Source organism: Lepidochelys olivacea (genome assembly GCF_965140295.1).
Source record: "Lepidochelys olivacea isolate rLepOli2 genome assembly, chromosome: 9".
In the NCBI taxonomy this organism is placed as follows: Eukaryota; Metazoa; Chordata; order Testudines; family Cheloniidae; genus Lepidochelys; species Lepidochelys olivacea.
In genome coordinates, this window is record NC_140419.1 from 101,351,133 (window position 1) to 101,369,482 (window position 18,350).

At 46.7% G+C, this 18,350-nt stretch overlaps 1 protein-coding gene across 5 annotated transcripts in view; it reads right to left on the reverse strand.

Moving 5' to 3' along the window:
- The window catches only part of PLS3 (plastin 3), an 87,572-nt gene extending 70,971 nt beyond the window's left edge, over positions 1-16,601 (reverse strand). Inside the window, exon 1 of one of the 5 annotated variants that reach the window (XM_084639413.1) lies at positions 16,469-16,601. The gene's annotated coding sequence lies outside the window, so the exon portion shown is untranslated. Of the gene's footprint in view, positions 1-15,976; positions 16,130-16,468 lie in introns of those variants that run through there. The other 4 variants (XM_084639417.1, XM_084639415.1, XM_084639414.1 and 1 more) reach the window with 4 other exon arrangements.
- Positions 16,602-18,350: the final 1,749 nt, after the last annotated feature.

The following is an 18,350-nucleotide window of genomic DNA, read 5'->3' on the forward strand; positions in this document are numbered from 1 at the left end:
ACCATCAGAGGCTCGTTCACCTGCACATCTACCAATGTGATAGATGCCATCATGTGCCAGCAATGTCCCTCTGCCACGTACATTGGTCAAACTGGACACTCTCTACGAAAAAGAATAAATGGACACAAATCAGACGTCAAGAATTGTAACATTCAAAAACCAGTCAGAGAACTGGTTCAATCTCTCTGGTCACTTGATTACAGACCTAAAAGTGGCAATTCTTCAACAAAAAAAAACCTTCAAAAACAGACTCCAAGGAGAGACTGCTGAATTGGAATTAATTTGCAAACTGGATACAATTAACTTAGGCTTGAATAGAGACTGGGAGTGGATGGGTCAATACACAAAGTAATGTAAAGTAAAGTAAAGTACACCTTGATTATCACGACAAAAGGTCCCGTCCCGTCCCCCACCCCGCCGCCACCCGCTCTCCTGTTGGTAATAGCTAACCTTAAGTGATCACTCTGGTTACAGTGTGTATGGTAACACCCATTGTTTCATGTTCTCTATGTATGTAAATCTCCCCACTGTGTTTTCCACTGAATGCATCCGATGAAGTGAGCTGTAGCTCACGAAAGCTTATGCTTAAATAAATTGGTTAGTCTCTAAGGTGCCACAAGTACTCCTTTTCTTGTTGTTTTTGTGGATAAAGACTAACATGGCTACCCCGATACTTGTTACCTAGGTGTAGTTATTAGTGGCAAATCCCAGGTGGCAGGTTTTGGGTTGACTTCAACTGGCTACACTGAGGTACTAGCTACCTGTGACTTGTTCCACTAGGTCTACACAATAAGTTGTTAGCTCAATGTTTAAAAAAAAAAAAAAAAAAAAAAAAGGGAGAGAGAGAGAGAACACCACTTTTTGAAATGAAGGCAAAGACTTAGTGTAAGATGGCTGCAATCAAACCAGACCCTTCACTTAACAGGTTCGCTACTCAATGTTTTATACTTCATGGATTGTGTTTCACCTTTGCTAAGCTTGTTTTCTAACTAAGAAATTAAAGAGAGATTCTAAAGCATACAAAACCTATTTTGACCGGAAGAACACAACTCTGTTTTGCAGACAGATAAAACTCAAATATTTATTGTGCATTTTTTACCCTTTATCAGCGTACTGACTGCACCAAAAGCATCCAACATGGATCAAGGCCAACACTAACTCATGTGCATTCTATACAGAAGACTCGACGTACCAAAGGATAGCACGCTACTACACACAGCATGGTATTGCCCCTCCTACCCTCTGCTGAACTTCTGACGGCTCTCCTAAAGCAAGACAGAGCCTTTATCATGAAGCTGAAGCGTTGACAAGTGGGAAGATAAAGGGATACAGACTAGTCAGAAAAGACTTGGATCACACCAAAATCTCCAGATGTTCCTATGTGACTGGTGATGGACAAACAAGGGTCACGGCTCATATTTATCTAACCTGTGAGGCCTCTCCTCCCACAACCCTCTTGTAATCCCTCTGCTCCCTTTCTCCTTCAGATCCTCCCCAGAACAGGGCCTTACATAACCCCAGCAGACATACAACACCAACCATGCTAGCTTTGATCTTTGGAGAAAGAGCTGAGATAAGCCTTCTTCACATCATTCTACAACTCACTTTCAGTGGCAGATGTAACTTGATGCCATCTCTCCAGGAGGGTTAAGGTTACAGGGGCCCACACCTCCAAAACCTTCCCAGCTGGATATCAGCAACGCAAGTTTTGCAAGCTCTGGAGTGGTACATTCAAGTGCACTGCCGTTCTTGACTTAGTTAAGCAGTGGCAAGTATCCCAGAGAAATTCTGAGCTCAAAATTTGATCAACAAGGAGGGGCGATTAGAGGGTGGGAGCAATATTGTGCTGGGATCTCCCCTGATCATTCTCCCCAAGAAAGGGGTTGGCACATCCCCCAGCCAAACAGCGCAGAGGGATTGTAAGCAGTATAAACTTCAGTCTGGATTACATCTGGTTCATCTGTATCAGCAAACAGAACAAGGAGTACTTGTGGCACCTTAGAGATTCAGTCACAAGAGCTTTAGTGACATGAGAAACACATCCAGGGTCCAGATCGCCCCCTCCACTCCATAGCATTTATGGAAATCAGGGCCCAGGAGTTTGCCTTCCCCAAGGCGGTATGGTGGAAGTTATATCAATAACATGGTCACTTTACCATTCTCTCCTTTTCCTACCCCCTTTGTTCACTACACCTACCTGTTGAATCCTGTCACAGCCCAGACTGTAAGATTTTAGGAGCAGGGAATGTCTTTTTACTGTAAAAACAACGAGGAGTCCTTGTGGCACCTTAGAGACTAAACACATTTACTTGGGCATAAGCTTTCAAAAGCTTATGCCCAGATACATGTGTTAGTTTCTAAGGTGCCACAAGGACTCCTCGTTGTTTTTGCTGATACCCGGCTACCCCTTTGAAGCCGGCCATCTTTTTACTGTGCGTCATCACAGGACCTAGCTCAGCAGGACCCTGATCCCCAGCTGATAACCGTGGGCACAACTAACAACATATTTCAGGGCCTAAATGAAGCAATGTTCTTTTAATTTAGTATTTATGGTGAAATGCTTTGTGCACGAGCCATGAAGATGGGGACTGAAGGGTAACATGGTTACCACTAGCTTAACCCCTATTGCCACCACAAACAGTTGGAGAGGAGCGCATTGCTTTACACTGTGGCTCAAAGCAACGTTTTACTACATATTCTACAGTAGTTGGTACTCTGCAGGCCCGCTCTACACAGCTGCATTACTTATAGCAAAGACAAACACTGCTTTCACCCAAGAAAAACAGTGACAGATTGGAGTCTCTGCCTGCCCACTGGACTCCTGTTCAAGATTCCAGGGAGTGCTCCAAAAGAGAAGAATATATAAGCCTGTCTCCAGAAGAGTCAGCGTCCTGGAATCTCAAAGCCACAACCCTGTTTAAAACCCAAACACAAATACTCACTTGATAAAGTCTGTTTTGCACAGACCCTTACCAACAGATTAGCAGGGAAGAGAATGGAAGATCATTATGAAAGCAAAGTAAATGGGGACCCAGTATTTACATTCTTTCCAAAACTTTCTTCACCAAACAATCCTAGTCTGAACTGTGGATTCCCAGGATGTGAATTCCAGTTACAGGAATGAATAATCTCAATACAAATTTCCACTCAGTTGTATCAGTGCAGTTATGAACATAGTTAACTTTGTTGCTGATCCAGCAACTTTACCTGCCTTGAGACAGCATTCAATTCTCACAGCAGCACTCCCCAGCGAGTCAGACACACAGCCCTGACGAGTGGGTAGGAATGAGCTTTGCCTCCCTCTTTCCAGCAGAGTCAAATCAGAGGCACATGAAAGTTAGGCAGCAGAACCGCACATTATGGAAGCCATGTTATTACTGTCACAGCAAGCAATGGGCAGGGCGAACAGATTAACTTCTTTTAAAGACTGCTTATGTTCTATGCTAAGGGGCTTTCTCAGCTGATTCTCCTGCAAAGAGGAGAATAAGACCTGTCCTACATATCGTACATCACAGGGGGAGAGGCTAACAGCCGCTGCCATTGTGAAATAAAATCCACACACACAAATCTGTGTTTCATTACAATCGCTATAGGTGTTGCAATTTGTGTTAGTTACACACAGTGCTATTGTTGATAAAGCTGAATAGCTGCAACATGTCAGTGTTACATTTGAATGAACTATGCAAGTTATGCCCCTTATCACTTGGTAGTTTCACCACACTGAGGCAGAGCATAACCTTGTCCTCTCTCCAAGTCACTGTGGTGTCAGGCTATGTGCCTGATTTGAGGGGAAAGGGTGGGGATCTAGAGTGACTTTGCTCTCCAAGTCTTACAGTTATTCCACAGAGAAAACTGGGAGAATATCAAGGTATGCCATTAGACACCCAAAAGCGTGCAAATGCCAGAGTCAAAGGTTGCACGTCCCCTTCTGTGCATGCAACACCACAGCCTAGTTACAGGATTACATACCCTGTTATTTTCCTGCTAGCTTTGCTACACATTAGTATCTAAATATATTTCATTCGTTTATACTTGGTGCAATCCTAATGGAAAAGTAAGAGTTTTTTAGGGAGGGGTTGTTGTTGGTTGGTTGGTTTTGTTTTTTTTTGTTGGTTGGTTGTTGTTTGTCTTTTAGAAAAACCCACACTTCTGATAGGAGTTCGAAAGGACATTGTTACCAGCTCCACATCAACATTTTGGACTTCCATTCTTTCTTCACAGAAAGATAGCGTAGCTATCATTGGGAGTAAGTGCAACAGAACCAGTCTGATCAAGCAACAAAGTTAAAGCACAAACTCCATAGCTAATAGGAACCAGGTTGCTGGGGGGATTACCCACTGCATTCCATACTTTGAGAGTCAAGAGTGAATGCCACGGCTCTAGACGTGTATATTTACTCACACTTTCTAAGTGGAATGCCAAGTTGTCCAAATTCACAGCAGCGTTTAGCATGAGACATTGGACATTCTGTTGCCTTTTCTCCGTTTTCCAACTTTGCCCTTTCCACCTTATCTCATTGCAGGGAATTTTGCCTTTAGTTGGGCATGAATTTGTGATCAATCATACAACGAGGATCTCAGTGTTTACATGTTTCTCTTACAAAGGGTAAGGGCTCACTGTGGCTTTAGCGTTTTCCCTATTTAGAGTATTTTAAGGTTTTTGCATATGGTCTAGAACAGCCTGGTTCAAACGCTCCTGAAGAGGATCAGCTTCTTACACTGAAGACTATCATCTTGCTACAGCAGGAGTCAGTTTTTTCCACCTCTAAGCGAACACACAAACTCTTTAATCCCACCTAAAGTAGTATCAAGCAATTTGAAAATGATTCCAGCAAAGGCTCCAGCCCTTAAGACTTCTGGGCAACTGAGTCCTTACTGCTACAAAAGGGAGTCATAAGCCACCTAGAGTATATTTACATAGTGCCTTCCAGAAGTGATGCTCAACATTTCCCACCCTGAAGATCTTACAGTCAAAGTTAAGAACCATCAGACACAGAACAGACCAGGAGAAAGAGGGGCCCTGTGATTTCAAAGGAAGCAAGATCAGGTGTTTGGCAGAGGAGAGGGAAGCCATTCCAAACAAAGAAAGCATGAAGCCCAGAGCGGTCTGTGGGCTCAGACACCAAGTCCAGAGTCATTCTGGCTTTCTCATGCACAGCCATCTCTTCTTAACCACTCCCCGGTTACTCATCTGCAGGGCATACATCAGTGCTTATGGCCAAGCCTTTCTACCCTCCAGCCTTTTCAGAGGCAGATTAAGGTTTCCTGGGGCCCTGGACCAGAGCAAGTGGGGGAGCCTTCTCTCCCTTCTGCCTGCAGCCCTGCCCCCATTTTGCCCTTTTCTGCCAACGAGCAGGGTCAGGGTGTGAGGGCTTCTCCTGCCCTGCCCACCCGATGGCCAGGGACTTCGAGTGTCTGCTGTCCAGTGGCAGATTTTTTCCGGGGCCCCCCCAGGGCATGGGCTCCGTTGGCCCAACGGCTAATTCGCCACTGCTCTGGTGGCTTCCATAAGCCTCCTCCACCCCACCCCCCCTCGAAGTGTAGCTGTCCTGATTGCGACTGCACATTTCTGCATTCCAGACGTGGAGGATGTTCGTGGTCCCTCTCACCATTCCCCTGCATCGAAGGCAGGGGGAAGCGCAGCAAGCAGCTGAAGTTCCTGCACTCCCTGAACCGCTGTAACCCGGTTCTCTCTGCTGCAGACAACAGCTCCAAGTAGGAAAAACCAAGAGCCAAGATCCACACAGATCAGAAAGTGCCCCGACAGGCCTCAAACCCAGCCCGTCACTACCACTGCCCAGAGAAGGAGGATTTGCGGCAAGTCAGGGTTTCCTCTCCGATTGCAGCATGGGGTTGGGACGCCACACCAGTTCCAGTGACCCTCATCCCTTTCCTAGTGTGGACGCTCATAGCCTAGCTCCAAACATGCTGCGGGCGATGCAGCCAGTCTACCCACTGCAAGCAGAATTCAACCCTAAAATGGAGATGGGCCAGAGACACCATGCAGGGACACTGCTATTGATTTTATGTGGGAGTTGTACGACACTGTGGGAATAGGCAAACAGAATGCGGAGAGTGCTAACGATTCACAGGGTAGTTCATTCAGTCTGGTTTTTCCTAAGCATAGCTGAAGCCTGGGTAAGTTTTTTCCAAAAAATAAAAAACAAAATCTGAATCCTAGAGGCAGGGAAGAGTCAGCAAGCGAGAGCACCCACCTCTGCAGTCACTGATTTACTCTGCTAGGGAGCAGAGATAGGACCCCAAGTATTATGAATTTATACCTGGGCTACAGAAATCTACAGTCGCCAACCTGCATTTTTAAAGAGCTCACAGGACCTGTTACAGCACGTGCCACAGTTCCCGTTTCTCCAAGCCTCTTCTGAAAAGCAGCAAGAATCAATACCGGACCATCAACTGATATTCAGTCATAACTGAATTACCTCGCTTTTGCTGGTTTGCAAACAAACACTTAGGACAAGTCTACATGACAAAATTTAAGTTGACCTAAGTTACGTTGATGTATAACCATCCCAGTAATTGAATCGGTTTTACACATCCACACTATGTTTCTTGTGGTGCTGGTCCCCTCCAGGAACACTTACACCAATTTAACTGCTAGTGTGGGGGATTGCATGACGGTTTCTGAAAGACAGCAACCATAGATTTAAGCAACACAGTGTCTACACTGACACGGTCGATCTAACTACATCAGCCTAAGTGCTGTGACTCTCGGAGGTGGTGTTAGTAAGTCGTTACATCAGTGGAAGCTACATTTTGCTGTAGACGCTTACAGAGTTAAGTCAACGTAAGCTAACTCTGTAGTGTAAACCAGATCTTAGCATTAACAGCCTCAGTGACCTAGAGCAACATAACAGTTTCTGCAGATTCAGTGAGGAACAGTTCCTCTGAGGCCTTTCACAGGTGAAGGGCTTCCCATAGCGCCGAATGGTCTAGAGCCATCTACCAAGATGCGAACACATCATGCACAGCTGCTAGCTTACTGGAAAGAACATTGGTTTTATCCTAGTTGAGATGGGGTGTGGCTCAGTCTCTAGCCAGGCCAAGAATATGCCATTCGATTCTATCCTGCAAGACTGAGATCTGGTGACCTCTCTGTATAGGCTGTCATTTAGTATTAAAGCAAGCTCATATTCCCTAAATAGAACCAACTCCAATCTCTATGAAAAGTGAGCAGAAGGGAAAGGCAGATCTATCCTGTGTGTTAAGTTTCAAAGAGATGGGCCCTGTGTTTAGCTCAGGACAAGAAAGTACTTGATTTTCTGTTTTGGATACAGTACTTTAAGATGCTGCCTTAAACTTGTGCTCTTCAAGGCAAAGGAACACAAACAAGTGTATTTTCTATGGGTAAGCACCATATTTAAGTTAAGTTACAACTGCACACAAGAGCCTCAGCTGAGTGTGGTTATTTGTATTCATAGACTTTAAAGCCAGAAGGAACCACTAGGTCACCAAGTCTGATCTCCTGCATATGTCTGGCCGATACATTTCGCCCACTTACCCCAGGATTAAGCCCAATAACTTGCATGACTAATGGACATTTTCCAGGCTGCTGAGATGCCACGAAAGGAATTCTGAGCCCCACCAAGGATAGGCAAGAGGACGGGCCAGAAGGTACATTTGGCCCACGAAGATTAAACACAAGATTCAACAGCGCTGAACATCCACTTCACACGCTGCCCTCCCCATACGCCAACCAGCTGTAGCATCACATGAAGGGCCCCAACATCGATAAGCCCTCGTGTTGCTACCACGTCACTGCTTCCCCAATATCCCCGAAACACGGGTACAGTACAGAACAGTACCCAGCTAGTGCAGCTTACTGGGGGAGAGAACGGGAGTCGGGCAACAGAGTTATGAAGCAATGAATTCCCCCCCGGGAACACCCAGCTAGCACATCACCGAGGTACTGCATGAAGGCACAAGCCCCATAGCGCCTTACTCAGTAGGACAGAGGGGACATTCGGGCCAGGGGAAGGCTACACAAATCCACCAGCCAATTACTCCTGAGCGAACAATGGCCATGAAATCTCCAGAAGCCCCATAGCAACGTTCCAGCCTGGGGACAGACATCTTGTTGCTACAATCCCTAATAAACAGTCCAGGGTTTAGATCCAACGTGCTAATGTGGAATTAGGTAGCACGATAACAATGTGGCACCAAATCCCTGTGCAACACAGTACCACACCATATTCCTTCCCACACAGGTTGTCTCACCCAGAGCCCGTGTATTTTATATCTGCTCTTAAATCCCAGAGTGATGGGGTTTGGGCTGCTTTGTAATCATTTAGGAATACGGTATGCTGGCCTGGTGGCCGGGTCGTTCTCGGTGTGAATATACGAGTTCACACAACAGGAGTGTGTGTGGAAAAACAGGGAAGAGGCGGAAAGAATGGCTCAAGACAGCCACTTCTCAGCAAACGCTTGACAGTTACTAAGGGACATTGCCAGCAGTGACATCACACGCCCCCGCAGGGACTTCATTCCAGTCCTGCTTGTCCCCCGGCTCCTTCCGCAGGGATCCCAGGCCACCCTCGCCTGGGAGTCCCCCCTCTAACCCACACAGCTGGTGCTGCCAGGTTCTCAGCGGACTCCCCTGTGCTGCACCATACAGAACAGCCCCCCAGCATGCTAGGTCACACCACCACGCGCTGAGCTTTGGCCCAGCCGTCCCCCGGGACGCTCCAGGTCGTTTCAGCAGCAGCGTAATGGTTTCATAGGGGGCCACTGTCTACAGGAGCTCGGGCCATGGCCCCTCTGGCTCCACAGCCTATGGAACGTTTCCAAAGCCGCTGTGGGGAAAGGTCAGACTTCCCAGTCAGCCGGAGCCTAACTGACAAGCCACACGTGCAGCAGGGCTAGTGCTTTCTTCAGGCCAGGAGGTTTGCAGGCCGCCTGCTGTCACATTAACTGGGTGGCTTAAGAGGACATGCTGTGGCCACTGACCCTTAGCAGCACCCGCGGACTGTGAGCTCAAGCCCTACGCATGGCAGGTTTCAGAGAATGCATGCCAGGCGCATTAGCGGGTCTCTGCCTGCCTTCTGCTGGGGCTTCCTTTGGCAGCTTTGTCCTGGCTTAAGAGAAAACGTTTTAATGTGCTCTAAACCCCACCTGCAGACGCAGATTTTACTTTGGAAGTACTGCCAAGGAAATTAGCATTAATGAAGTACAGGGAACATGAGAGACTCTAGTAACAGGGCAGCGATACTCAGACCTCAGGGCTTCCGGAGCCAAATTAGAGATCAACAGTCCCCACAAGAGTCACCGTCGTGTGAATTCACTGTTTTATTTACTACTCTCTCATCACATTGGAACAGTGTGACGGGGAAATATTTAGAGTCGGTCTCTCTTTCATATATATATTTTTCTCACAGCAAAAGGACTGACCAAGTATTATTATTAACTACAATACAGTAAACGCATCTGGACTGGCTAATAACTTAGCTGGGTTAATAATGAACTCACCCAGTGTTTTAATAGCTTGTGCTGCAAGAGCAGCCGGAGACACATGAAAGAGCCGCTTGCAGCTCCCAAGCCTCAGCCCGAGTATCCCTGTATTAGGGGCAGGTAAGCAGGAGTCCGGCTCCTCGACCTTTTCCCTGAACAACGGGGCTGCGCGTGAGCAAAGGACGGCAAGGCAGGGAGGACACGAAGGGTGCTGGAGCCCTACAGGGGAGAATGGGTTGGGGGGGGGGGGGGAGGCTCAGTCCCTGCACCCTGTTCCCAGGTCCTCAACCCATGGGGCGGAGAGAGGACCTGCGTGTGCTGGAGAGGCAGAGAGATGGGAAATAAGGAGATGATGTAGGGCAGTAACGGAGCTAACAGCCATCCAGTGTCTATCGTGCCACTCAATCATTGCCAAGGAGCAGGAGAGCCAGGCTGTGGGCCACGTGAGTGCTGAGAAATTATTTAACCAAAACTGAAGTTAACTGCCCAAAAACTTAATTAACAAAAAGTTTCGGTTGCTCAGTGGTGATACTCTGGAAGGGCACAAGACAAGTTCAGCTACACTCAAATGTCTGAAAACCCAAAAGCAAGGTGCTAAGGTACACAGGACCCCTGTAACATAACCTTAACTCTGCCCTCTTTGAGCAATGCCTCAGTGTGCCAAAGCTATACCGGCACTCTGTCCTTCCAGATGTGACCGAACTCTCTGGGGACGGAGCACACGACCACTGAAAAGGCAACACTCAGGTTCAGGTCAGGCATAGCAAACAGGTGTTACCTACCCCTGGCCACTCTCAAGCTCTGCACAAACTACACAAACCACCACCAACCTCCGACATGCTACATGTTAACATCCCTTCACCCTTGCTTTGAGGGATCGTTCTGTGACATTACTTGCCTTCACTTACCCCTCACTAAGCCCTGGAGACCAGAGTTACATATGTGACCAGACCGCTGACAATCCCCATGACAAGACAACCCTGTGCACCTCAGACAACCTACGGAACTCAGCACTGAAGTGAGGCATATTTGAGCCATCAAGATACATGTGCACCTCTCATTTCATATCGAAATCCCTTCACCATTCAATATAGCTACGCAACAGTGAATGCAGCTAAAGTGCATGCAGATAAATGCTGGCATTCAAACCAGAGGAGCACAAATGTCCTTGTCTATTTACAGCACCCCCCCTTATGGAAACATTCCCGAAGGCTACCACCAGCTCCAGGGGGCAGAAGTAAGGTGATACTGCAGGGGTGGCATGTACCTTACCTTTGTATTTCTTCTTTTTCAGAATTCTGCGTGTGGCTGAACTCTATGTCCTGGAAAAGCACAAAACCTCACCACCAGGCAACCCACCTCTGCATTAAAGTTTTGGGGCAGTTAGTTGAGAGTGGCCTGATACCAGGCTATTTGCCCTCAGCTAACCAAGCCTGACAAGTGTGCATGGAGCCACCCATTCCCCATATATTGACAGAAGCATTTGTACACAAAGCTCATTTGTGAGCCAGTCACAACAAATGCAAATACAGTCATCATTGCTTATACAATAGCCTAGCTCCTCACATGTCAAGGAGAGCAGATGCATCAGGATACTGACAACAGATGCGTGTCTAAATATTTGGGATGGGAATGTAGGAGAGAGGACCTGTCATTTATGAAATAAAGACAAACAGCGTAAAGGGAAATTAGAAACTCATGAGTTGCCCTAACATAAGATAGCTTCCCTCACTCTCTTGTTTCAAGCAGGTTGCACCAGTACCCTACTTGAAACAAAGGATATTCAGTAACAGCTTTTGTTCTGCATTTCTGTTCAGACTATTTGGCAGATTTAAAAGCTTCTCTCACCTACAGCATTTAACTCTGGTGTGGACTAAACCTGCCATTTGCAGAGCTGGAAGTTTCTGAAGAACAGTTGTGTTTTGCTTTTATAGGCTAATTAAACTATTTTTCAAATGAATCTTTTATGAATACAGCCATCATCAAGTTCCATAGAACACAGCTTGGTATATACTAACTACTGTGTAGTCAGTCATATAAGTACTAACACATACCTCACACAGCAGCTGTTTCCAACATTTGTTATAGGGAAGAGAGCTTCTTTGTTACAAAATTAAGTGCAAAAGTTTAACCTATCATGTAGTCCTGGTTGTCAGTTACACAACTGGCATTGATTATGAGCCTAACTCACCAATTAAGGTCTTTGATTTTTATTACTGAACATTACAGATAAGTCTGGGTTTAAAGGAAGATACAAGCCCCTAATTTAAACACTTTGTTTTGTCACTTTTCCATTACTTCACTATAATAGTCTTTGATAAAATTAAGTTCCAGCCAAAGTAAACTAGACTTTATAATGTAGTCCTACTTTGGAGGATGCAGAGGTAATCATGGATTAGCATGTGAAATTAGAACATCTTCATTTGCTCTGCTTGCTCAAGACATTCTCTGGCCATAACGCTCGAGACACTTCAATCTCTGGATTTGGCAGTATTTCATGTTCACCAGTACCTATCAGTTTAGCAGCTTGCGTAGCTGGTTGACACATATTTCAGTCCCAGAACTAGCATTCTGCTCTGGGGTGCAGCACAAACTGCACCTGTTATTTTACAGAGTGTTGTCGGGGCTCTATGAAACCCAATCCATCACGAGCAGGCCAAGCATTGTAATACAACCATTTCCTTTGCCACTGGCAGTTCACATGAAAACTGTCTTGGGAAAGGGACAAGAGACACAGACGTTTCTCTTTTGAGCATTTTAAAAATCGATAATATTGTGCTTGGCGTTTAAGGACCACAAAAGCTAGTTTACGTCAACAAATCAGTGATTTCCCCAACTCAGGAAGAGTTTTGACCATAATGAATATTTTCTTTTTTGTTTAACCGACACGACTGTACTGATGAAAGCTGGGGACGATGTGTAATCTTTTTGCCTTTACTGAAAATATACCCTTTACATTGCCTTAGCTCAGTCACCTACATTTACAAAACCATTAAGTACAAATCTCATTTGACAGTAAAGGTAAAATCATTGTCCATGACTTTCATAGAATATCACGGTTGGAAGGGACCTCAGGAGATCATGTAATCCAACCCCCTGCTCAAAGCAGGACCGATCCCCAATTTTTGCCCCAGATCCCTAAATGGCCCCCTCAAGGATTGAACTCACAACCCTGCGTTTAGCAGGCCAATGCTCAAACCATGGAGGGAAGGATAGCTCAGTGGTTTGATCATTGGCCTGCAAAACCCAAAGTTGTGAGTTCAATCCTTGAGGGGGCCATTTAGGGATCTGGGGCAAAAATTGGGGACTGGCCCTGCTTTGAGCAGGGGGTTGGACTTTGAGGTGTTAATTGGCATTTTAACAGATTTACTGAATGAACACTGCAACTACAGTCAGTCAGTCATATAAAGATCCCAGTAACTAAGATGGTCAGACATTTGATGAAGACAGTTTTGTACTTTCACAGTCATGTTTTCTTTTTTTCCTTCTCTCTTTTCGGGGGGGGAAGGGACGACTGTTTCTTTATTTTGTTAAAGGTTTCTCTCTCGTTATGTTAATATCCACACAAATATCAGGGAGAAAAGTAACGAAGGTACTGATCCTGCAAACAAACACTTAAGCACCTGTGCAGCTTTTGTGGCACAAGTAATCATTCTAAAATTAGGTTTAATCTATACAGCTGTATGCAACAGTGTTACCATTTGCTGGATCTCTGGCAGCTGCTACAAACAATAACTCCATTCAATCAATCTTTTAGGGATTGACAGACAGGGAGGATAGCGTTGAGGGAAGAAACCAGAAATGTAGCCGTCTTTAACAATTAGAAACGGTTGTATCGCAACTCCTGCAAAGCAAAGGAGTTGTTACTAGAGCTCAGGTCAACAGAGCAAGACAGCCACTAGAAAGTCCTCTACAGGTAAGCTCAGCAAGAAAAAACATTTAACAGGGTGGCAGTCGCCTCCACAAACATTCTGAATTCCAGAACAAGTTTACACTTCTGAAGTGAAATTGGGAACACAGAAATTAGCACGGAAAGTATCAGGGGAAGGGAGTTCCTCTGGATTTTTGTGTGATATCCAAGCATCCCATCAGTTAGCTATTTGATGTAGTCATCAGCCCCAATGCCCCACCCCATTCTGAAACCAACTACAGAAAAGCAACATAAAGCTAACAAAGAATGTGTACATTTCTAGAAACTTTGTTCTAGTCATCCAGTGTTATTTCAATCTTTATAAAAAGGAAAACATTGTCATATACATTTTGATAAAAGAACAGAGAGGATCTGAGTACAGTCATCCAAGGCTAAATATAGAGCAGTGAATTCAATAATCACTGCTGTGATCTTTTAATCTAGACAAAGAATTAGCGATTCATCGTCCATAAAAGGAGAACTCCTTCAAAAGAGTTCAGTTACCACTAGGCAACATCCTCAAATTGTTTAAACAAATCATGCTCGGTAAGATTAGCAAACTGCGATAAGAGCAGTGCTGTAACACTCCTAGTAAGTTACTTTCTAGCATATTTGTTTAAAAAAAAGAAGCCATTCTGCCCCTTACAGCATGTTTGGAAGCATTCCAGTAGATCTGGAATCAGAGCTCCACCACATATACATAACTGTACATTAACACTCATGGATGAATAAACAGTTGCAGAACATTACACTTAAATAAATGATCATGCTTCTGTCCATTAGCTTCCAGGAAATATTGCCCTAGACTGCAGGGCTACCAACAGGTCCCCTCTGAACAAGGCCTCTCTTCTTAAATATTGACAACTTCTATACATTAAGATCCGCAGTATATACACACATGTTGATCTCTGCAGCTATTTCCTAGCCACATCCACATTCCAGCTGTCGTCTTTAAAATTAATGAATGCAATTCTGTCAGTCTGAAGGTTTTCTTTTTGGATTACCTTTAACTAGACTCATCTGAAAGTTCACAAGTGTTACTGGTTGAACAATATAGCTCAATTCTCATAGAAAATGTTTCGTCTGAAATATCTATTATATTTTATAGTCCATCTACAAAAGAGACCAAAAACAGGAAGCATAGCTTTGGTTGTGCACATACATTCCACTGGGATTTTGTAACATGTAATAATAGTCTCAGAGGTTATAATTCAATGGCATTTTCTCAGAGCTAAAACAATAGCTCTTTAGATAAATCAAAACAGCGATGTCCTCATATAAAGTAAGGAAAGTACCATAAAGCAAGCAGGCATACTTCCCTACAGGAGGTTGGGGGTTTTGCTTATTTTGTTTTGTTTTTTGCATACATATGGAAAACTCTCAGTACAGCTCCCCCCCTCCGGTCTTTCAATAATCCCCCCCCCCCACACACACACACACACCTCTGCCCCAAGCAAGATTTAAATTTCAGTTAAAGCATCAAGATCCAACACTATGTCAGGTTACAGAGTAACAGCCCTGTTAGTCTGTATTCGCAAAAAGAAAAGGAGGACTTGTGGCACCTTAGAGACTAACCAATTTATCTGAGCATGAGCTTTCGTGAGCTACAGCTCACTTCATCGGATGCGTACTGTGGAAACTGCAGAAGACATTTCTGCAGTTTCCACACAGTATGCATCCGATGAAGTGAGCTGTAGCTCACGAAAGCTCATGCTCAAATAAATGGGTTAGTCTCTAAGGTGCCACAAGTCCTCCTGTTCTTTTTACAGCTAGAGCTAAATGCTTGCAAATTCGTAAGAGGAGGAAATGTAATCCAGCACCCCTGGAAAAAGTCCACTCCTCACAGCTCTGCCCTACCAAAACACTTAACATGCACAATCATTATCCAGTGGACACAATGAAGTCACAATTCCTTTCTGATCCCAAATTAGAGATGTATAAAAATAAACCAAAACAGTCCCCTGAGTAGTTCCCTTTAGTCCAACACAGGTCTGTTGGATTAAATCTGTGCCTGCCATTTCCCTTGCCCAGTGACTGGTCTACCTCTGGGATACTACTCTGCAGAAATAAGTTAGAAGGGAAATTGCAACGAATTTATGGTTTCCTAATACCACATGCAATTCACAGCAGCAGCCTCCTTCCCCCAGAGGAAGGGGCTGATCTTGCATTTTTTCCACAGGTTTAACTTGCCCGGAAGTCATTGGGAATTTTCAGCACAGAACATTTGCAGAATGATCGGGCCCCATAAATCCAGTCAAGAAAAAACTGCTCCAGCACCTCAGAGCGGGGCTTCGCATCGGCATCCCAGTACGGCTGTTATTCAGGGCAACTCCTGCAGATCCCCGGAGAAGGAGCCTAGCGGGCACCCTCGAGAGGAACGTTTTAAAAGCCTGCCCTGGAGGAATAAAACCCACGCGGAACTCCAGGCGAAGGGTGCAGCAGGACCCCTCCCTCCCACTAAAGAATGCGTCTCTTTACAACCTCTGGGAACGAGGGCAATAAAACCCCGGGCGGAGAGAAGCGCAATCCGCCTGGAAAGGGGGGAGAGGGCCAGCGGCGTTAGCCCCAAACCAGAAACACACAGAGAGGGGGAGAGACAGACCGAGCGCGCTGGGGCGCGGGGTCCTCGCTGCAGACTCCAAGGGAAGCGTCCCTCCTGCCCGAGCCCCGCCGAGGCCGCTGCCCGGGCGCCCGAGCCCGCAGTTATTTAACCCGGGCCGGGCCGGGCCGGGGGCGGGACTTCGCAGCCAGGCGGGTTCGTGTTTCCCGACTGCGCTCCCAGCCCTGCCCGTGCCGAGGGGCGGCCGCGGAGCCCCCCAGGGACCCCCCGCCCCGGACAGGGCGCGTCTCGCTCTGCGGGGCGCAGGGGGGGGACCCGCAGCCCGGCCGGGGCGAGCCGCCCACCCCCGCGGGGAGCCAGCCGGCGGGACACGGGACACGGTCCTCGGGCGGGCGGGCTCCCCACGTGCCCGGCCCAGGGGCGCCCCCCCGGGGTCCCCGCTCCGGCCGGGCTGGCGCCGGGGCGCACCAGGCTCCGGGGCCGCCGCCAACTTCCCCCCGCCCCGGGGCGCGGGCGCCCCCGCCCGCCACTCACGCTCCGTGCGCTCCGGCCGCCCAGCGTCTCCAGCCGGCTCCCGCGCCGCGGGCTGGCTCCGGCCGGCGGGGGCAGCGCCGCTGGGATTGGGCCGGCCGCCGGCGCGTCAAGCCAGTCGCTCGGGGCGGGGCGGGGCGGGACCGGCCGGGAACCTCCCTGCCCAGGCCGGGGCTGGGGTCCCGGCGCCCCGCTGAGCCCCGGCGGGCGGAGCGGGAGCGGGAGCGGGCTGGGAGCCGGGCAGCCCCTTTGTCCGCGCACCCAGGGCACAGCCGCCTGGAGAGGAACTCCGTCCCCGGGAGTCCGCCCGCGGCGTTCGCACCGCCGCCGAGCTCCGTCCTCCGTGAAGAGCCCAGGGGCTTCTGGGGTGTGCTCCGGAACCGCCTCATTTCCACCAGCTTCTCGGCACCAGGGAAGCAAGATGCGTTTGACTTCTATCATCAGCCTGCCTGTCCCATTCTTGTAGTTTAATTTTTTAGCATCACCAGGACCTTAAATTCATAGAAACCCTACAATTACTGACCCACTTCTGAAAAGGGAGAGGTAATTTGCTTCTTCAGCAGAGCGACCTGGAATTAACAGGTGTGAGAGGACATCCTGGATAAAACTCAGCAAGAACAGGGTCATCCACAGTATTTGTATGTTAAACAGTTTAAATGTTAGGAATACATATTTGCTTAAACCCACTTTGTTTAGAATGTATATAACTGGACATGTTAAAGGGCTCCAGCTTCCCTTGGCATTTTGACTTCAGTGGGAGCAGGGCTGGCCTTTTAACATGCTTTCCCATGGTCAGATCAGTGCTAACATAGTAACTGTGTATTTCACAGAAGTAAATGTTATGGATTCTACTGATACCTGCTTGCAGTATGCATCCCATGAAGTGAGCTGTAGCTCACGAAAGCTCATGCTCAAATAAATTGGTTAGTCTCTAAGGTGCCACAAGTCCTCCTGTTCTTTTTGCGAATACAGACTAACTCGGCTGTTACTCTGAAACCTGCTTAAACATAAATCTCTTAGCTGGCAGTTTGGTGATACATAATCTGTATCTGCTTTGCCTCCTTATAAAAATAATGTCATCTTCACTCTTGTCCAAGTTATTTAATTGTCCGTGCTTTTATCATGTCATTTTGGTTGGTGCATGTGACATATTGCCTTTAAGATGTCAGTAACAGGGTGAAATAAAGTTAAGTCGGCATTATAAGGAATCCATGAGCCTTGTCTCTTCAATGGCAGATCAGATTGTTTTCAGGCAGACACCACTAGCCGAGACCATTAACATGTAAAAGCGTGAACATTAGATTAGGGCAAAGGTCAAATGGCCCTTTGGCAATCAAATGCAAAGGTGGGCCTGGAGACCATTATTGTCACCTTTTAAGTTGTGCAAGAAAACAGGAACCAAAACAATCCAAATCAACAGTAACATCATGACAGGTTTCAGAGTAGCAGCCGTGTTAGTCTGTATTTGGAAAAAGAAAAGGAGGACTTGTGGCATCTTAGAGACTAACAAATTTATTTGAGCTCAAATAAATTTGTTAGTCTCTAAGGTGCCACAAGTCCTCCTTTTCTTTTTTAGTAACCTCATAGAATCCTGGAAGTGTAGGCCTGGAAAAGACCTCAGTAGGTCATCTAGTCCAGCCCCCTGCACGGAGGCAGGGCTAAAATACAAGTACGAGAGAAGTAGGATTTTACTAAAAGTAAATTAAATGAGGAAACGGACAATGCACATGTCATAAGGGACCATGATAACCAGCTGAGAGTGGCATCTGTGTAATATCTTTGTGAGGTCTGTCTGATATGATCATGTATAAGAGAGCTTCTTTAAGGTCAAGAGGATCCCAGATGTGAGGAGGGGATGCTCTGGAGAAAAGGTAACCCAAGGCTG